Below are 18,903 nucleotides of genomic sequence, written 5' to 3'. Positions count from 1 at the left end.
TTGACCATGTACTGATCAATCAGTTACTGTTTTCCATGTTCCTTTGATTGTTTACAGACACTTGAGGGGTGTGGGATACCTGCTTTTCTAATTTCAAGGTATTGTGCCTGTTCACTCTCCCCCTTCCAACTTGGAAAGTCCCTCATCTTTCATCCAGTTAGAAATCAGATAACCTAATGTTATATTGTTTCCTTTTAATTAATTGGCCTTATTTGATTAAATTTTTTACTGTATAAAAGTCTGTCTCTGTATTCGGAGTTCAGCCATAAGCTGAGGAAGGGCCTGGTCCTGGTTTGTTGAGCAATTGGCATACATTGCTTAATAAATCAATATACTCAAAAGATTGAAACTTGGTTTCCCCAGTCATTTCATCTTTCACCCATTACACAATATCAGAAACAAAGGACATCCTAGCTGGTTGCCATAATGATGTTCCCCATGACTCCAAGTTGCAAATCTTAGGGTTTTTCATTCCATTCAGTTTAGCAAACATTTAAGTGCCTATCCCATCCTAGGCATTGGGGCTAACTCCCAAAGATACAAAGATGAAAAACAACAAGGTGCCTGACCTCAGGGAGCTTATGTTATAATAGGTGAGATTATGACAAGTATGTAAATGATTATGAGCCAGGGTATGATGTAATAAGGATAAAGAAAACAAAGATTTCTTTCTAGACTAATCTGAGATGGCGAGCTCACTTTTACCGGGGCTAACCAGGGAAGCTTTCTCGAAGCAGCTAGTACTTTCTTGAGCTGGCCTTGTAGAAAAAAAAAGAGAGGGGTACTCCCTCGGGAGATATGGAAGGAGTGTAGTCCAGATACGGTTTGAGGGTGTGCAAATGCTCCATTAATTCTAGCAGTTTCTTGGTTTATCCTCCCTAATCTATTTTGACTATAGTCATATCCTTGCCAGAGGACAGGATGAGTCTGGGGAACAGTTAGTGGTTCAGTTTAACTGGAACACAAAGTGTATGTAAAATATGAATCCTGCCCACAAGAACCTCACAATCCATTTGGGTATCCTCAAGGTAGGAGCGGGAAGACACTGGCATTGCAATTGGTGGTATCCTGGGTCCACTACATCGGTGAATGAATGAATAAATAAATAAAGCATTTGTTAAGTGTTTACTGCATGCAAATCATTGTACTTGTTCTCAATGAAATACATTTTAATGAGGGAGACAATATACATGGAAGGTTTTAGCTGTAAGTAGATAGAAATGTCCCATGGTCCTTAGGGTACATTGGCAAAGCAGATGATAATGCCTCTAATTTGATGTTTGATTAGATCATATCGTCTTCTGATGTTGAACCACTTGACAATGCTGAGGACTTTGGTGGTGAGAACTTTTTTTTTTTCTGAGTCTTCAGTAGATGAGGCTGTAGCACCTGTAGGAGCAATTGCTAGTCTGCATGTCCCTAGGGGTTGCTTCTCAGGATGATAACCACAGGAAATGAGCTAGAAGCATCTTGCTATTCCAAAGGCTCTTGGGTTCAATGTCCTGGCCTTTCTCCATCATGGTGCAAGGGAGGATGCTGGTGGTGGTTTGACTCGTCTGACTCATGCTTCCTCTTGCTAGTGCTATTGCCCCAGCTCCTATAACATCAGAGAATGATAAGACTTTATCAGTAGAAATTATATTTAAAAGGAAACATTACCTTCCTGGCACAGGCTGTTTTTCTCTCAGAGTGCCTTGCTGCTTTAGCTAGGCTGGCTTGCCTACTCTGGGGGTGGCAGTTGGTTGGCAGTTGGTGAGGATGGTTGGCCCCTTCTCCACAGGAGCTGCTTCCCCAAATGAGGCCTGTGAGGGCCAGGCAGGACCAGGGCTGGTGATCTGTAGGGGTACCGCTACTCTCAGGGCTCCTGTGCTTATCTGTCTGTTGGTGGTAGTTGGTCAGCAGTTGTTTCTGGTGGTGATGAGGAAGGTGGACTCCTCCAAAATGATCTCTCTCCTCAATGAAGGCTTGGGGTCTGGGCTGATGCAGAGCATTGAGAGGTTAGATGACTTGCCTAGAATCACACAAGTTGTATGTGTCAGAGACAAGACTCAAACCCAGATCTCTCTGTTGCCAAGGACTGTTCTCTATCAATTATGCCCGCACAGACTCTCATAGAACATGGGAAGCACTAAATATGATCACAAAACATGAAATCGACTGTGTCTTAATGTGCAGAAAACAATTGGTTTCTGAGCTATTTTTGTATGGTAAGATCAATCAGTTGTTAGAGAAAAGATCTAAATAAAAATCAAATTAGAAAATAAGGCAAAGATTAAAAAACCACTGTAAGCAATTGCATGCACTTGTTTAGGCCTAGATTCAAAAATCTTGAGAGCTGAAAGGAACTTTGTATATCCGTCCATCCATCCATCCATCCATCCATCCATCCATCCATCCATCCATCCATCATAGGTCTTAGAGTTGGAAGGCATATCAGGACATCATCTGGGACAACACTCTACCTTCAGGTAGGTAAGGCATTATTGTTCCTATTTTATAGGTGGGACACCTGGGGTCCAAAGAGACTTGAGAAGTATAGAACTTTAGAGCTGGAGGACACTTCAGGGAAAATTCAGTCCAACTCTTTCCTTGAATAAATGAAGAATCCAACACCCTAGTATAAAAGGACTTGCCCAAGATTGTAGATGTAGTAAGTAGAAGAGCTAGGAATACTGGAACTCAGGTCTCCTTCCATTTAACCTCGTGTTCTTTTCATTCAGCCATCCTTGATTACCAAAATTAACTCTTGGCATTGGAATGCCAACCCCAAACTCTGACCATCAGGATAACAGAGAAGAAAAGCATTCTCCCCTATGCTGACATGCTACTTGATCCCCAAACACATTCTGAATTAAATTCTCTTGGGTGATGACCACCCTTATGAACTCTCTTACTCTGGAGTTAGGTTTGTGCTTCAGCTGAGATGATTACAAGCCATAGTCTCATTTTCCAGAATGTCTAATAATATGTGTAGGATTTTTCCCCATTCAGTTGAATACTGTGTTCATAAGGTTCAAAGAGTCACCATTTAATTCTTATTTTTGAGGGTCTCAATTGAAAGAAGTTGCAATAAGTCTAATAAAATGAATTTGAATTATTAATCATTCTATAGCTTTTTCAGAAAAACCAAGTCATTTCCCCCACCTCCTGGAACAAAGATTGTCTTTCTTTGATTTTCAAGGCTCTTATGCCTCATTATTAATCTGGTTTCATTTGCTTTCCTTTTAAGGAGAGTCGGTATCTTTGAGCACTAAGAAACTAAACAGATGTAATTTCTGAGCTGCTAGAAGTAATATTTAAAAACTCATGGAAAACAGGAAAGCTACCACAAGACTGAAGAAGTATAAATGTATTTTCATAAAAGGGAAGAGAACAGAGTTTGCAAACTATTAACCAGTGAGGTTAACTTGGATTCCTTGGGAAGTTCCTAGCAGAATTCAAACTCTGCCCCTGAGACTCCAGTCTCTGAAAGGTTTTACCTTATTTTTCCCAGAACCAGGACATCATACTGCTTCCAAACCATGCTATTTCCTACTCCCCTATACCATTTTGGTTTCCCTTATGTGAAGTCTTCCCTTATTAGAATAGAATATGAGCTTTTTGAATACAAGTATTCCCTTACTTGCTTGTGCTTATGTTCACAAAGCTTAGCACAGAGTCAACAATGTAGTAAGTGTTTAGTAAGTACTCTTTCTTTCATTCACTCAAGAGATAGTGGGTGAGTATTTAGAAAGAGAAGCAGTGATTACAGAGAACCAACATGACTTCATCAAGAACAGGTCACTTCAATTAAGCTCTTTCCTTTTTTGGCAGGATTGCTAAAATAGTACAAGAGGATAAGGTTGTTTATAGTTTAACCTAGATTTCATCAAAGTTTGTGTTAAAATATCTCATACTTTTCTTATGGAGAAGACAGGAAGATATGAATGAGATGATCAAGTAATTCAGAACTGATTGCATGACCAAACTAGAAGAGTAGTTCTTCAATATCAATGTGGCAAGAGTATCCAGTAGAGTGTCCCAGGGATCTGTGCTTACCTCTGTGTTGTTTAACATTTTTACCAATCAGCTGGCTAGGTGGTGCAGTGAATAGAGCACCAACCCTGGAGTCAGGAGGACCTGGGTTCAGATCTGGCCTCAGACACTTAACACAAAAACTAGTCATGTGACCTTGGGCAAGTCACTTAACTCCAACTGCCCTCCAAAAAGCAAATATATATAACATTTTTACCAATGGCTTGGTAAAAGGTCAGATGTTCATTAAATCTGCACGTGACACTGAAAGATAGAACAAAGATCCCAAAAAATCTTGATAGTTTTGAGTTATAGCTAATTAGACTGAATCTAATAAGAGGAACTTTGATGGGAATAAATGTAAAGTCTTACATTTGGGTACAAAAAGTCAGCTTCACAAATATAAGATAAAGGGCATATGATTAGACAGCAGATGTTCTAAGATCTAGGATTTTAATGGTCTGTAAACTGTGATGTAATTGGGCCTCCACAAAAAGGAAGTGATTTTAATACTTTTCAGACCTTATCTAAAGTTTATATTCAGTTTGGGGCACTATGATTTAAGCAGGATTTTGACAAATAGGAGACAATTCATAGGAGAATCTCTAGCATGGTGAAGAGCTTTGACTTCATGTCATTCAAGGATGGATCAGTTGAAGGACCCAGGGAAACTTAGCCTGAAGAAGAGTTGGGGGAGTATATTAGCTGTTGCTAAGCATCTGAAGAACTTTCATAATGGAAGAAAGATTCAACGTATTATGTTTAGCTATGGAAAGCAAAACCAGGAACAATGGATGGATTTTAAAAGGAAGCATATTTAGTTTGATATTGGAAAACTTCTTAATAACTAGAACTATGCAAAAGTGGAATGGATCCCTCAAGAGATGGTGGGTTCCACCTGTTGGAGGTTTTACAAGCAGAGAGTGGATAATTTAGGACTCCTGGGTACATGCTTCAGGGCAGTTTTCTCAGTTCAGAATTCATGGCAACTGAGCATCCTGAACATAATAGGGATATTCAGGTGTTTATTTAAGGATGGTAGGGATCCTACTTAGGCATGTTTGTTTGGTTTCCCATCCCTGAAATCACATTGCAGACAAGGAAATATCAATATTTTAGAAAACTGGAAATTTCTAGCATAGTAAATTGTAAACATAGATATTTCTAGATATTAGAAGGGGGTGTTTAGGAAATGGACAGAATAGAAGGGAAGGAGTACTTGGCAGGAGGGGTAATTATGTCTAGGGTAATAGATAATCTATAGGACAAAGACATATAACCCAGAGGCTTTGGGGACTACAAAAATTAATAACTATAATATTACATTTTTTATTTAACAAGGGAGCCAGAGAGACTGAAATAATATGTGGGATATAAGGGAGAAAGTTGTTATGGACAGAGGGACTCAGGTGTGACTTGGTGGAGGAAATGACTTTTTAATTGAGCTGTAAAAAATTGGTAGAAATTCAACAGGCTATAAGGCCATCAGGAACCTGGTCATAGCATCAAAAATGTAAGACAAAGGTTTCCAATTCTGCTCTGCCTCCTTCAGTTGTGCCAAGTGGGTTAATGAAGCTTTAAGGTAATTTTCATGATCCTAGCGCTAGTTGACACACAAAAGAGCAATAATACTCCTTTTGTAGAAGTAACCCCAACAACAGATGACAGCTTCACCAGATGGCAAGAGAAAATGAGTGGGAGAAGTACTAATGAACAGCTTTGAAGACAGAAACAGTAGCTGAAGAAGTAAAGTAGAGCAGCAATGAGGCACAACCATTGTTGGGAAGTGGAGTCATAAGATGTTTCAGGGCTCCCTTTCCTTGTGAGATGGAGGTGAAGGAGAACATAGTGGCAGAAGGTATCTGAGTGATGTGAAATGAAGAGTAGGAAGGAGAGAGCTCTTGATAAATGGATTTTGGGGGGGTAAAATTTATTCTCATCTGAGAGTGTTGGGAGATTTGAAAAGAGACAAAAAGGTTTGGAAGAGATGCGTGGTGGTGAGTGGGATGGTCAATCAATTAGGGAGAAGTAATAGGATTGTCTTGAATCAATGAGGGTTATGTATGTTATGTATGTATGTATGTACGTACGTATGTACGTACATTGAGGTTATATAACAAATTCGTAGTGGATTGAATTAGCGTGGTTTCGTGATTTTCTCCACCTTATTCAATAGCACATGCATAGGATCAAAGGCAGAAGATGATGAGAGTGATACAAGGCTTGAGGCTTGGTAGGGCAAAATTGGAGATATGATAATGGAGCAAGGGACTCAAGAGAACAATATAGATTTGACCTGATTCACTGAGGGGTTAAGATGGGGAAAGGATGAGAGTGCAGCTAAAATAGAGGTGATGGCCTGGGAGAGGACTGAGGATTGGAGTGGTGTAAACAAGGAGAGTTTGCAGTTGCAAGGCAGAGAAGATGTAGAATGATGACAGATTGTGATCAGATAAAGGAATTTGTGCTCATGAACATGGAAGTGGTGAATTCGTGTGCAATGGCAAGATCAAGCATATGAACATCTTTGTGTGTACCTAAGATGGGGTGGAGAAGTTATGTCATAAGAAATGATTATGTTGAACTGAGAGGTTAGGGTGTTTAAGAGAATATCAATACTTATGTTGAAGTCCCCAAGTATGAAGTCAGGTCCAATTTATAGGTATACCAATGGTTCATTAATGTGATAGGACAGATATTACTAACCCCATTTTTAAAAGGAGGAAACTGAGGACAAATTAAGTTAAATGATTTGTCTATGGTCAAATGACTAACATTTATAGCAACAAGAATTAAACGAAGGTCTTTTGATTCCAACTTCAATCTCTCTTTTTTTCTGCCAGTACACCACACTGAAGAATAAGTAACACCTTAGAGAGCTTTACATGATAAATTCCAGTCCTGACACATATATTTTTAAAAATAACACCACATATGGTTTTGATCAGTACTGCTGCAGTTTCTCCTGATTTTACCTTGGTCTGTAGGCTCATATGTTATATTATTTGACCACATTTATTTTTTAAAACATGAATCCAGTAATCTGAAGAAAATGCATACAACCATAGAGGTCGGCAGTTGGCAAATGTGTGTGTTGGCATGACATGGGACTTCCCTACAATGAAAGAATTCTCTAATATGATTAAATCAAAATATTCTACTAAAGACCTGCCTCCTTATGGAATGAAGCTGACCTTTCCCCTTTGAAATAAAATCAATTCAATTTAGTTCAAATTAACAGACATTTATTAAGCTCCTAATAAGTTCTTTCATTGACTGACTGGCACCGTGCTAGGTACTGGGGTTACAAGGATAAAAATTAATGATCTGGCTCTAAAGGAGCTTACGTTTTACTTACTTTGTATTTACTTGCACAAAGTGGCACTTTGTATAGGATACAAAGATGAAACATGAAAACATTCCTGTCCTCAAAGAGTTTATAATCTAATACAGAGGGTACAACAAGCATATTGTATTTACTTTGCACTTATTTTTTATCTACTTATATGTGTGCATGTTGTTTTCCACTAATATAATGTAAGCTCCTTGAGGTCAGGGATTGTTTCATTTTTGTCTTTGTCCCCCCTATACCTAACAGTGCCCAGCATGTACTAATCATTTAATAAATGTCTTATTGATTGAGGGAGAGATGATTTTAATTTGAGGGATCAGAGAAAACTTTATGTGGCAGTCATCTGAACTTGGCCTTGAAGGAATTGAAAGATGTCATAGAATCCTAGCTTTAGAACAGGAAGGGATCTCAGGGGCCATTGAACAAAGTCCTCTAATTCGGAAGCCTAGCCATGTTAAACTACTTGCTCAGGATCAGGTAGGATTAAAGAGAGTATTTTCAGGCAAGCACGGGAGCAACCTGTCCAAATACACAAAGGTGAGAGAGTGCAGGGGAAGTAGTCTGTAGACTAGCTAGCATATAGCATGGATGGAACATACCACATATGAAGGGGAGGAACTTGTATTTAAGCTAGCAACATGGGTCATATTTCAGCTGTGAATAGCTTTAATCACCAGGGTAAGGAGTTTGTATTTATTCCATAGGCAATAGGGAGCCGTTGATCATTTATCTAAAATTTCATAAAAAAAAAAAAAGAAAGGACACTTAGGCTGAGGGTGGTGAGACTGGGTTTGGGGAGAAGGGGAGGGTGGGCTTTTCATGGCACAGGATGGCGTCATGAGGCAACATTACATAGCAGATATAGGGCTGGACTTGGAGTCAAATCCCACTCAACCCAAAGTCACAAAGGGAGCTAGGAGCAGAGAGAGGCAGCATTTGAACTCAGGTTCTCTGACTCCAAGTCTAGTGCTCTTTCTATGATATCATGCTTCAGTACCTTTCTGATATGCTGAATAGGTTTTTAAAATTTTATTTTTTCCCAATTACATGCAAAATAGTTTTTAACATTCCATTTTTTTAAAATGTTGAGTTCTAAATTCTCCCCCTCTCTCCCTCCCCTCCCCCTTCACCGAGAAGGCAAACAGTTTGTTATAGGTTATACATGTTCAGTCATGCAAAACATTTCCATTTTAATTTTAAAAAATCAAATATTCATAAGTTACTTTCACTTGAGGTTGATGTCACACCAATTTGGGGCAGGGGAGAATGGACTCAAGGGCCAGACCTGAGTTTTCCCATTTCCTTTGTATCTCTCTAGAGTGTTTCCCTTGGGTTACATATCTTATAAACTTATTGCGCAGCTAATAGTCTTATGTGAATGAGAGATCACATAGCACAATGGAAAGTGCCCTAGACCAGAAGCTCTAGATTCTAGCCTTAACTGTAACATTAACCAACTGTATGACCTTAAGCAAATCACTTCCCATCCTTGGATTGTAGTTTTCTTTTTGTTGAATAAAAGGGTTAGATCAGATGATCTCTAAATCCCTCCCAGCTCTGACATTCTATGACTGCCTTTTCTGAAGATTATCATAGTAAGACTAAGCCTCCAGACTTAGAGATGTCTCTGGGTAAGATTCCCTAGGGAACCTGGAGAAAGTTTTTTTCCCCCTCTGCTCTCCTGACTTTATCTGGGAAAAAGAAAAATACTTTGGTAAATATTTTAGCAACTGGCAGCCATGACATTCATAATAATACTCAATATTTTAGTCTTTTCTCAGTGAATATAGAGTCTTCCAATGGAACCCAAAGAGAGCCAGCATAGCCTTCAGAGTGCCCCTAAACTTATGAAAATGTCGGTGCTAAACTCCAGACATATTTAATCTAAGCAGCTGGGAATTTGTTAAGATGCTGAAGTATCAGCTATGTGAACTGGATTCTGCCCCAAAGTTAAGGCTATGATTTAAACCCACAAGCATGCTTCAACTCACTGCTAAGGCTCTGAGCCCTGAAATCCATATGTCTGTCATGGAAAGCCAGAAGAAAAACATTCAGAATGAGGATGACATCAAGGTATGATTGTGTCACATGGGAGCAAGTCCAAGAAGTAAACTATGTGGGCAGTTCTGTAAGCAGGAAGGGGGGATCTTTCTTAGGATATTGTCTGCTTATGAGAGGAAAATTATATTACAACTTCTCTTTGCCTCAATGGTTAGAAATAAGTTTCTTGACCTATTAAACTGGTTAAAAAATGAGAAAAATTACTAAATTAGGTGCTTATGGGGAGATAAGAGGAGAAACATGTACACTCACACTTTGTTAGTAGAACTAAGAATTAATAGAATTAATAGAATCCAGAGGATAATCTGGAAATAAACAACAAAAATTATACCTTTTGAGATAATAATCCCATTATTGTGATTATGTCAAAGAATGTTATGATAAAGAAATAAAAATATTTGCTAATATATTCACACACCAATATTATTTGCATTGCAAGTTATAGTTGTATAGTAAGGCTAGATGACATAGAAAAAGCACTAAATTAAGAGTCAGAAGACTTGAGTTTGGATCTGAGCCATGCCACCAACTAACTGTTTGACCTTAGTCTATCACTTCCTTTTTCTGGATGTCAGTTTTGATATCTATAAAATGAGGGTATTAGATAAGATAATGTCTAAAGTCTACTGTGAATATATCACTACTAGTACTAGTACTATTTTTTTCCCAGGGTCAGGGAGTTGGCAAAGGTCAAGAAGTAGCTAACATAAATGAGAAAAACAGCATATCACCATAATGGATTTTATATCATATAGAATTACATGTTAGAACAAACAGGATCTCAGAGATTATCTATCTAGTCAAACATCCTTATTTTATAGCAGAAGAAACAAGTTACTCCCTGTCTCTGGGCTTTAGTTTCTTCTGCTAGTAATGATATATTCACAGGATTTAGATCTGGAAGGGACCTTAGAGATACCCTCATATTGGATAGAGTACTGGACCTGAAGTCAAGGAAGACCTGTATTTAAATCCTATCTTCTTCAGAAGGGGCTTCCTGCTCCTCCCCACCCTCCAGCTGCTATTGCCTTCCCCCCTCTTAGGTTACCTTCCATCAAGTCTCTTTCCCTCCCTCCCTCTCTCTCTCTCTGTCTCTCTGTCTCTGTCTGTCTCTTGCTCTGGCTCTGTCTCTCTGTCTCTGTCTCTGTCTCTGTCTCTCTCTCTCTGTCTCTCTCTCTCTCTCTGTGTCTTTCTCTCTCTGTCTCTCTCTCTCTCCCCCTCTCTGTCTGTCTCTTTGTCTCTGTCTTTCCCTCCCTCCCTCCCTCGTGTGTGTGTATTATTTATATTATTTATTTGTTATTTCCTTCATCATAACGTGAGCTTCTTGAGGGAAGGCACTGTTTTTGCTTTCCTTTGTATCCCTAGCACTGAGGACAGTGCCTGGTATATAGTAAGGGCTTAGTAAATTCTTTTTGATTGATGATTTCTAACTTTGTAACCTTGGACAAACCATTTAATTTCTCTGAGCTTCAATTTCTCCTCTCTATAAAATGGGAATAATATCTTCAGTACCTATTTCATAATGGTTATTGTGAGGATCAAATGATATAATTTATGTAAAGCCCTTCGAAAACCTTAAAGTGTTATATAAATATAAATGTATTCTTTTAAAAAAGTATTATCATTTTGTTCAAGACCATACAATGAACTAGTAGCAGGGGTAAACCCACATCTTCTGATGGAAAGGTCTCCTGAATCCAGTCCAAGGCTCTAAATATTTTTATTTCATTTGAAATATGCCAAGACTTGATGTTTGGGGTGAATTCTTAGTAATCAACAATTAGATGAATAAGCAGAATGGCCCTGTGGATCCCACTATGGTATGTTTTCTGAAAAGAAAGCCTTCTTTGGTATTAGACAGTGTTGAAGAGGGACTGTGACCCAGGCAAAATGTCTAGTTCTAAGCTATTGGTGCCAGTAACACAACCTACATATTACACAACATTCAGTGATTCATATGCATTCTTGTGGGAAACCAAGCTTCTATGAGAAGCCAAGGGAAGTATTGCCAAGTAGGGCTTGGTTACTAATACTTTCTCCTTGGGGTTGGAAAACCCTAGGCTTCATTCTTCTTTTTAAAAACACTTGGCCCCATCAAAATTCAACCCTGCAGGGTCATTCATGGAGATAGGCCAATGTCTGAAATTGGGGAAATTGCCTCAGCCACCAAGTCCCTATTCAATTCAACACAATTAAACACACATTTATTTAGTGCTTAAACTGGACACGGCACTGTCCTTGGTGCTGGAGATGCAAAGCTCATGGAGCAAACCCTCTGGGAGCTTATACTCAAATGAAGTAGATGAAATAGACACATATAATTTATAGCTGACCCAAAAAGCAACGGAAAGACATATGTGGGTGTAACTAGGCTGTAACATATATATTACCAGTGTTTGAGCTATATATAAAGGGAATTTGTTGTTATTCAGTGGTGGCCAACTCTCTGTGACCTCATTTGGGATTTTCTTGGCAAAAATAATGGAGTGGTTTGCCATTTCCTTCTCCAGCTCATTTTACAGATGAGGAAACTGACACAAACATGGTCAAATGACTTGCCCAGGGTTACATAACTAGTAAATGTCTGAGGCTGCATTAGGACTCAAGTTTTCCTGACTACAGGTCTAGTGCTCTAGCCACTGTGCCCATAAAGGATATTATCAAGAATACATATATAGCCAGAAAAGGATGCAGGTATGCAACGTAATGATTGTAAGGAATAACAGATGCATGGCCCAAGTATGGCATTTGTAACCACTGAAGATTAAAAGAATGAGAAGGGTTTTAAGGTATTGGATTTTGGAAAAGATTAAGACAAGAACCACAGACTATGAGAAAGTTTTCTTAGATGTCACTAGTGACTTCCGAATAGCTCAAGTCAGTGGCCTTTTGTATTTTTCTGTGGCATTTGATTCTGTTGAATCCTAACCACCCTACCTCTTACCCCATCTTGCTTCCCTTAGCTTTCATGATACCACTCCTTCCTGGTTTTATCCTACTTATTGAACTTTTTAATTAAATATAAGACTTTGCTTCCTTTTCCCAACACTATAATGACAGGTATGTATGTGTGTATGTATGTGTATATATGTATATATATATACATATATATATATATAAACACACACACATATATAGATATATGAAAGAGAGAGAGCACAAGAATTTGTTTAAGCATTTACTGTTTGCTAGGCAGTGGGCTAAGTGCTGTAGATGCAAGTGCAAAGTCTTTGCCCTCACAGAACAAGTATTCTAATGGAAGAAAGCAATATATAAAAGTGTGATGCCTGACTATGGCATAGAAGTCTGGTTTTGGGTGGGTTAAAGCAAAAACTTGCTTATCAGAACTTAACCTTCCATGTGGTAGAACCAGAAGTTCCATGGGGAGCTAGGAGAGAAGACAGTGATGGCTAAAGTACAGGAAACCTCATGTGGAGGAGTCCAGGAAGTGGTGTGAGGGTCTGGTTCCAAGTAAGATAATGAGAAAACTCACTTATCAGATCCAGCTTTCAAAGGGCAGAATCTAAAGTTCTACTGAAGGTGGGAATGAGGGTGTATCAAGGGTTGGGTAGATAAAGATGATGACTGGAATATAGGGAAGCTGTTGTGGATATGACCAGGGATATATATCCTCCAAGATTCTGTCTTGGTCCTTTCTTTTCTGTTCTTTCCCTTGATAATTTCATTTGTTCCCATGTTTTCAATTTCAATTCAATGCTTCAATCCAGTGAAAAATCCATATTTCAAATTCATATTTCAAACCTAATACCCCTATCTCCCTTCCTAGCTCTAGTCCCTCATCTCTAAATGTCTCTTAGATATCTTCATTTGGATGTTCCATCAGTACTTCAAAATCAATATGTTCAAAATTGAATTTATCATCTCTTTCTCCAAAACTGGCCTCTCCTCTCAACTTCCCCATTTCCAATTGTTCCATCATACTCCTAGTCATTCCCACTTGAAACCTCAGAATCATCTTTGACTTTTCCCTCTCTTTCCAGCCCTATCCAATCAGTTGACAATCTCTATTGATTCTTCCTTCATAATATTTCTTAATGGCTACCACCCCAACTCAATGCCTTACCACCTTTTGCCTAGACTATTTTAATAGCTTAGACAAGAATTAAGTAAGGCCTAAACTTGGTGATTGTAATGGGTTGAAAAGCAAGCTTTTGAAAGAGATATTATAGAAGCAAAATTGACAAGACTTGGAATTTATTTAGATGTGGAAATAAAGGAAAGGGAAGAATCATAGATTATTGAGGTTTTAAGCCTGGGTAAAACCTGGAATGATGGCATCTCCAATGAAATTCCAATGGAACTAGGAATTCTCTAGTGGAATCACTGAGTCCCCAGATCTTACTATTGTTATAAATATTCTTTAATTCTAACTATGTAGAGCTCTCACCTACTCATAATTTCTTTGGAAGAAAATTTTCAGACTGTCAGCACTTACTTCAAATGGAAGTTACTTTGATGCTTTTAAAAGAAGAGTATATTGCCTTTCACAGGACTCCCCTCCCCCCAAGTCTGAGAGTCAGAAATTCATAGAACATAAGAAATAGAAGGAACCTTAGAATTTAGAAGGTTAGAACATAGGATATATTATAACAATTCTTTAATTTTTGTAGTAGCCAAAAGCTGGAAACTAAAGGAGTGATCACTTATTAGGGAATGGCTAAACAAAATATTGTTAATTAATGTAATAGTATATAATTTTTCCATAAGAAATGGACATTTTGGATCAAACTGGGAAGACCTCTCTGAACTGATGCATAGTGAAGTAAATAAAACTAAAAGGACAATTTAAAAAATAACAACATTAAAATGAAACACAACTTTGAAAGACTCTAGAACCATGATTAATGCAGTGATAAATCATGAATCCAGAGGAATGAAAAATAAATATGCCACCTATGTCCTACCAGAGTAGTGATGGACTTAAAATGCAGAACAAGACATAACATTATTTTACATAGCCAAGGAGGGGATTTGTGTTTGTTTTGTTTGGCTATGAATTTTGATATGGGAGTTTCCTTTTTCTTTAAAAAAAAAGTTTCTATTTGGGAAGAGCAGGGGGAATAAGAGATAAATTCTTATAAAAATAAATAGATTTATCCATTATTTTTGAAAGAATATATAATATGGAATCAAAGAGCTGGAAGGGATCCCAGGACAAAGCATGTTGCAGCTAAAGATATCAGAACACCATTTAGTACAATCTTTATTTTACATAAGAAGAAACTGAAATCCGAAGAGGGGAGTTGCCCAAGGTCACACTCATAGTTAGAAGCAACAAAAGGCCCAGAACCCAGGTTATTTGAGTCTTCATCCAGTGCTATTAACTATACTCCTACCATTCTTCCAATTTGAGGAAGAACTTTTAAATTAGTACCTCACATTTGGAATAAAGAGAACAAAGTCTATCAACTGCTGAAGCCATCAATGCCTGACAAATCAATGAAATATTGACAGGATATCTGCATTGATCCTCTGTATGTACATACTCTGGCTGGAAAGGACATGTTCTTTTCAGTTTCTGTGAATTCTTTCAGGATGCTTTCAAAGGTATGAATACTTTCTTAAGCATATTATTGTTTTCGTGCTGAAGTATTTAATCTTATTAAAAATCTGTAACAATATACTTATAAAACAACAACAATAATAATGGTCAACACTTGAAGGCTTACAAAGTGCCTTATGTCAATTTTCTCCTTTGAACTTCCGCATAGTCCTGTGAAGTAGGTGTTACCTGTATTATTATTTTTATAGGTGTGGAAACTGAAACTCAGAGGTTAATTTTTCCCAATTTCATTGAACTATTAAGTCGCACAGAGTTTGAAATGGGGGTCTTTTCTGACTCTAAGTTCAATACCTTCCACTATTGGGGCGACCAGGTAGCACAGCGAGTAAGAGCACCGGCTCCAGTGTTGAGAAGACCTGGAGATCGAATCCCAGGCTCAGACACTTAGCACCCACCCAGAAACACCTGGCCGTGTAACCTTGAGCAAGTTACTTAACCCCGATTGCTTTAAAAAAAAAAAAAAAGAATACCTTCTACTATAAGAAGATGGGTGTAGAAAGAATGGTGGGTTGGAGGTAGGATATATGGGTTTGAATTTCAATTCTGTGCTTTGTTTTCTGTGCAGCTTAGAACAAATCACTTCACCTTTCCTCATTCTGCATTATTCTCTAGGCTGTACTAATGACTTTCCATAGGACTTTCTTCACCTTGTCATGAAAAACTTCACTGGAAGCTCATTCCACCCCTGGGATACTCCATTTAGAAGTACTCTCCACCACTGCAGCATGTCCCTCTGATTGGGATATCAGAGACTTCCCTGAGACCCTCAAATCATAAAACATGGCCTCTTACCCACTTTTCTGTTATATTAAGCCATTGAGGAGGATTTAGTTTATCACTTTGTTTAGGAAGAGTTCCATTAGAGTTCTGGTAGAGCAATCTGGGGCTCAGTATCAGAATTAATAATTGAGTTTTTTTTCCTGCCCCCATATATCATGCATCCTGCACTCAATCAGTATTGCAATGTCTTCTCCTACCAGAACCTTGAATTCTGTCCTTGGGATGCTGGATCTAAGGGCTGAATTTTTGCTTGATCTTCTCTGGACAGAGGGCTGTATGCCCTTTTCTACATACCATGTTACCTCTGTTGCCCCTTTTAGCTCCCCTTTCTATGCTGTTTTCTACCATTAGAATCTATGATCCTTGAAGGCAGGGATTATCTTTCTGCTTGCATTTGTATCCCCAGCACTTAGTACAGTGCTTGTAATATAGTAAACATTTAATAGTGCTTGTTGACTTGATTTGACCTTTTGATGCCTCCTCCTGATCTGTAATCCCTCCTTGGCATTCCAGGGCTGAGATGAGCCCACTGGACCATAGATTTAGAGGAGGAAGGGACCTTGGAGAGATTCTAGTGCAAGGACTTCAAAAATAAGGAAATAATGGATGAGAACATGCTTCACAATTACAAATGTGACTATTTTTGTCCCATTCCATCATTATTATCCTTGTTAGCTTGTTCTCACATTAATTCAGAAGAAAAAGTCTTAGGATAGGTCACATACTCTTATTCTTCAATGTTTAATATGCTATGGACTATTGCCCAGATGACTAAAATGACTGTTGATTTAATTTTTTTGCTTTGTGGTTTTTTTTTGTTACTTTGTTTGTAAGTGAATAAAAGTTGTAAGTTCATGGAAGATGGTAGAAGGAGAATTATGAGTTTCTCTGTATTTTATTTTATTCTCCCACAGTTTTGATTTATTCCCTCAGGTCTCTAGATTCCACAAGCTTTTCATGCTATGTAGTTTGGGGATTGTGAGTATTCAATATGGTGATATCTATTTAAAACATAGTTTTTAAATGTTTATGAATCAATGTCCTATCTGGTTGCTTGTCAATACAAATTATGTCTGTGATAATGCTCTCATCCCAGTATATTAAGTTGTTCAGTTCCCAAGGATAACTTGAAATCTCCATTTGTAGTGTGAGGATTTCGTATCTGTTACCGTGTTTCCCCGATAATAAGACCTATCCCAAAAATAAGCCCTCCCCTTACTGTGTAAGATTCCTCTAAAATAAGCCCTCCCCCGAAAATAAGCCCTATTGAGATTGCTACTGTAGTGAAGGTGATCCCCTGCACTATACGCTACATTACGGTACCCTCTGTATGCACCGTTCCCCACTCCCCAGGTGAAATGCACGCCGCACTCCGAGTTGCATCCAATCAGAGCTGCAGCAGTGAGCACATCATCCTGTTCTTCCCCAGTGATTTGCTTATTGAATAAAGGTACATTGTTTTGTTCACATTTACCTGTTTATTAAAATTGCTGTCAATGTTCATTAAAATAAGCCCTCCCCTGAAAATAAGCCCTCTGGTGTTTTTCTGTCCAAAAAAAATAATAAGACAGTGTCTTATTATCAGGGAAACACGGTAGTTTAATGAAAACTAGTAGGTCATATCTTGGTGAGGATTTGGAATGTGCACAATTTTTACAACTTGTAGTCATGTGTTGCATGGGTTTTTGTTTTAATTTTATTTTTACCATTCCATTGCATAATCTTCTTTGATAAATGTCTGAGTTTGTTAAGGATAGTCTTTCTTTTTTCATACTACAGGATTTGGTTCTAGGGTTTTTTGGGTTGCTTTTCAGTTTTATTGATATGTTTTCTGTAATTTTGGTAGTAACAATCTGGTCTTGAGTTGCCATCATAATCCTCTCAATTTCTGTAACTAAACCCATATGGATCAGCACACTGTATGTTGAGTTCATGAAGATGTTGTCCCTGGAGGTCCTTTTGATTCTACTCTTAGATGTTACCTGTTTCATAGGCTTCATCCAGAGGTAAACGAGAGATAAAATTTGGGTTACATTAGACAAATCTTGTGACATATAACTCCTGTCCATCATTAAATAAGATAATATTTGGAAAGCACTTAGCACAGTGCCTGGCACATGGTAGATACTATGTATATATATATATATTTTTTTTTTCCAGAGAAGTTAAAGGCCTTTATTTTCACTGCCCCCACATCAGTCAATGTACTGAGAGCCAGCGGAAACCCTTGCCTACAGTCCTGACTCTTGAACACGCTGCACATGAACACCTCCATGGGGCTGGCGTTCAGCTCCCTCAGGGGCACGTTTCCCTTTCCTGTGGTCTGTCCATAGAGCCTAAATATCTCACGAAGTCTTTCCTCACTGATTGCATCTGATCTGTCAATTTTATTGCCCAAAATAAGGATTGGCATATTGGATATTGTTTCATCTGTCATTAGTGCATTGAGTTCAACTTTGGATTCCAGGAGGTGAGGATGATGTGCACAGTCCACCAAGAAGACAATCCCATTAATTGCTGGTAAATAGTTTTTCCAAACCTGCCGGGCTTGCTCATGTCCACCAAGATCAAAAGTTGTAAAAGTCATGCCAGAAATTGTCAGCTCTTCGGATGTTGGATGTAGTGTTGGAACATGCTGGCCCAATCAGTCATCTTTGAGCATGTGCAGAAGGGTTGTTTTGCCTGCATTGTCCAGACCCAAGGACACAAGCTTTCCAGATTTCTTATAGAGTCCTAAAAACTGCAGAACACTGCTGAAACCATTGTAGATCCACTCAAAGATGAACGACATTATCGTAGTTCAATCAGCCTGCCTGGGGGTCCTGGGGCGGCAGCTCCGGCTCCAGCAGCTCCGGCTCCAAGCCTCCCTCTCCTGGGCCAACACAACAGCAGCAAGAAGGCCACCAGCCACCCGCCAGAAATACATCACGGCGCCCCTATATTATTTATATATATATATATATATATATTTTGCTTAGCCATTTTTCAGTTGTGTTTGACTCTTCATGTCCCTATTTTGGGGTTTTCTTGGCAGAGATACTGAAATTGTTTGCCATTTCCTTCTCCAGCTCATTTTATAGATGAAGAAACGGGCAAACTGGGTTAAGTGACT

The 18,903-nt window shown here is 38.5% G+C and overlaps 1 pseudogene; it reads right to left on the bottom strand.

Annotated features, from left to right (window-relative positions):
- Positions 1-17,889: 17,889 nt before the first annotated feature.
- Positions 17,890-18,663, bottom strand: LOC138149338 (small COPII coat GTPase SAR1A pseudogene; annotated as a pseudogene).
- Positions 18,664-18,903: the final 240 nt, after the last annotated feature.

The sequence above is a fragment of the Petaurus breviceps genome, unplaced genomic scaffold (assembly GCF_028583685.1).
Source record: "Petaurus breviceps papuanus isolate PSGF00001 unplaced genomic scaffold, PetGlider_PUasm1.0 90847, whole genome shotgun sequence".
Classification (NCBI taxonomy): domain Eukaryota; kingdom Metazoa; phylum Chordata; class Mammalia; order Diprotodontia; family Petauridae; genus Petaurus; species Petaurus breviceps.
The sequence above is the reverse complement of the archived record's forward strand: the minus strand, read 5'-3'. Positions and strand labels throughout refer to the sequence as shown.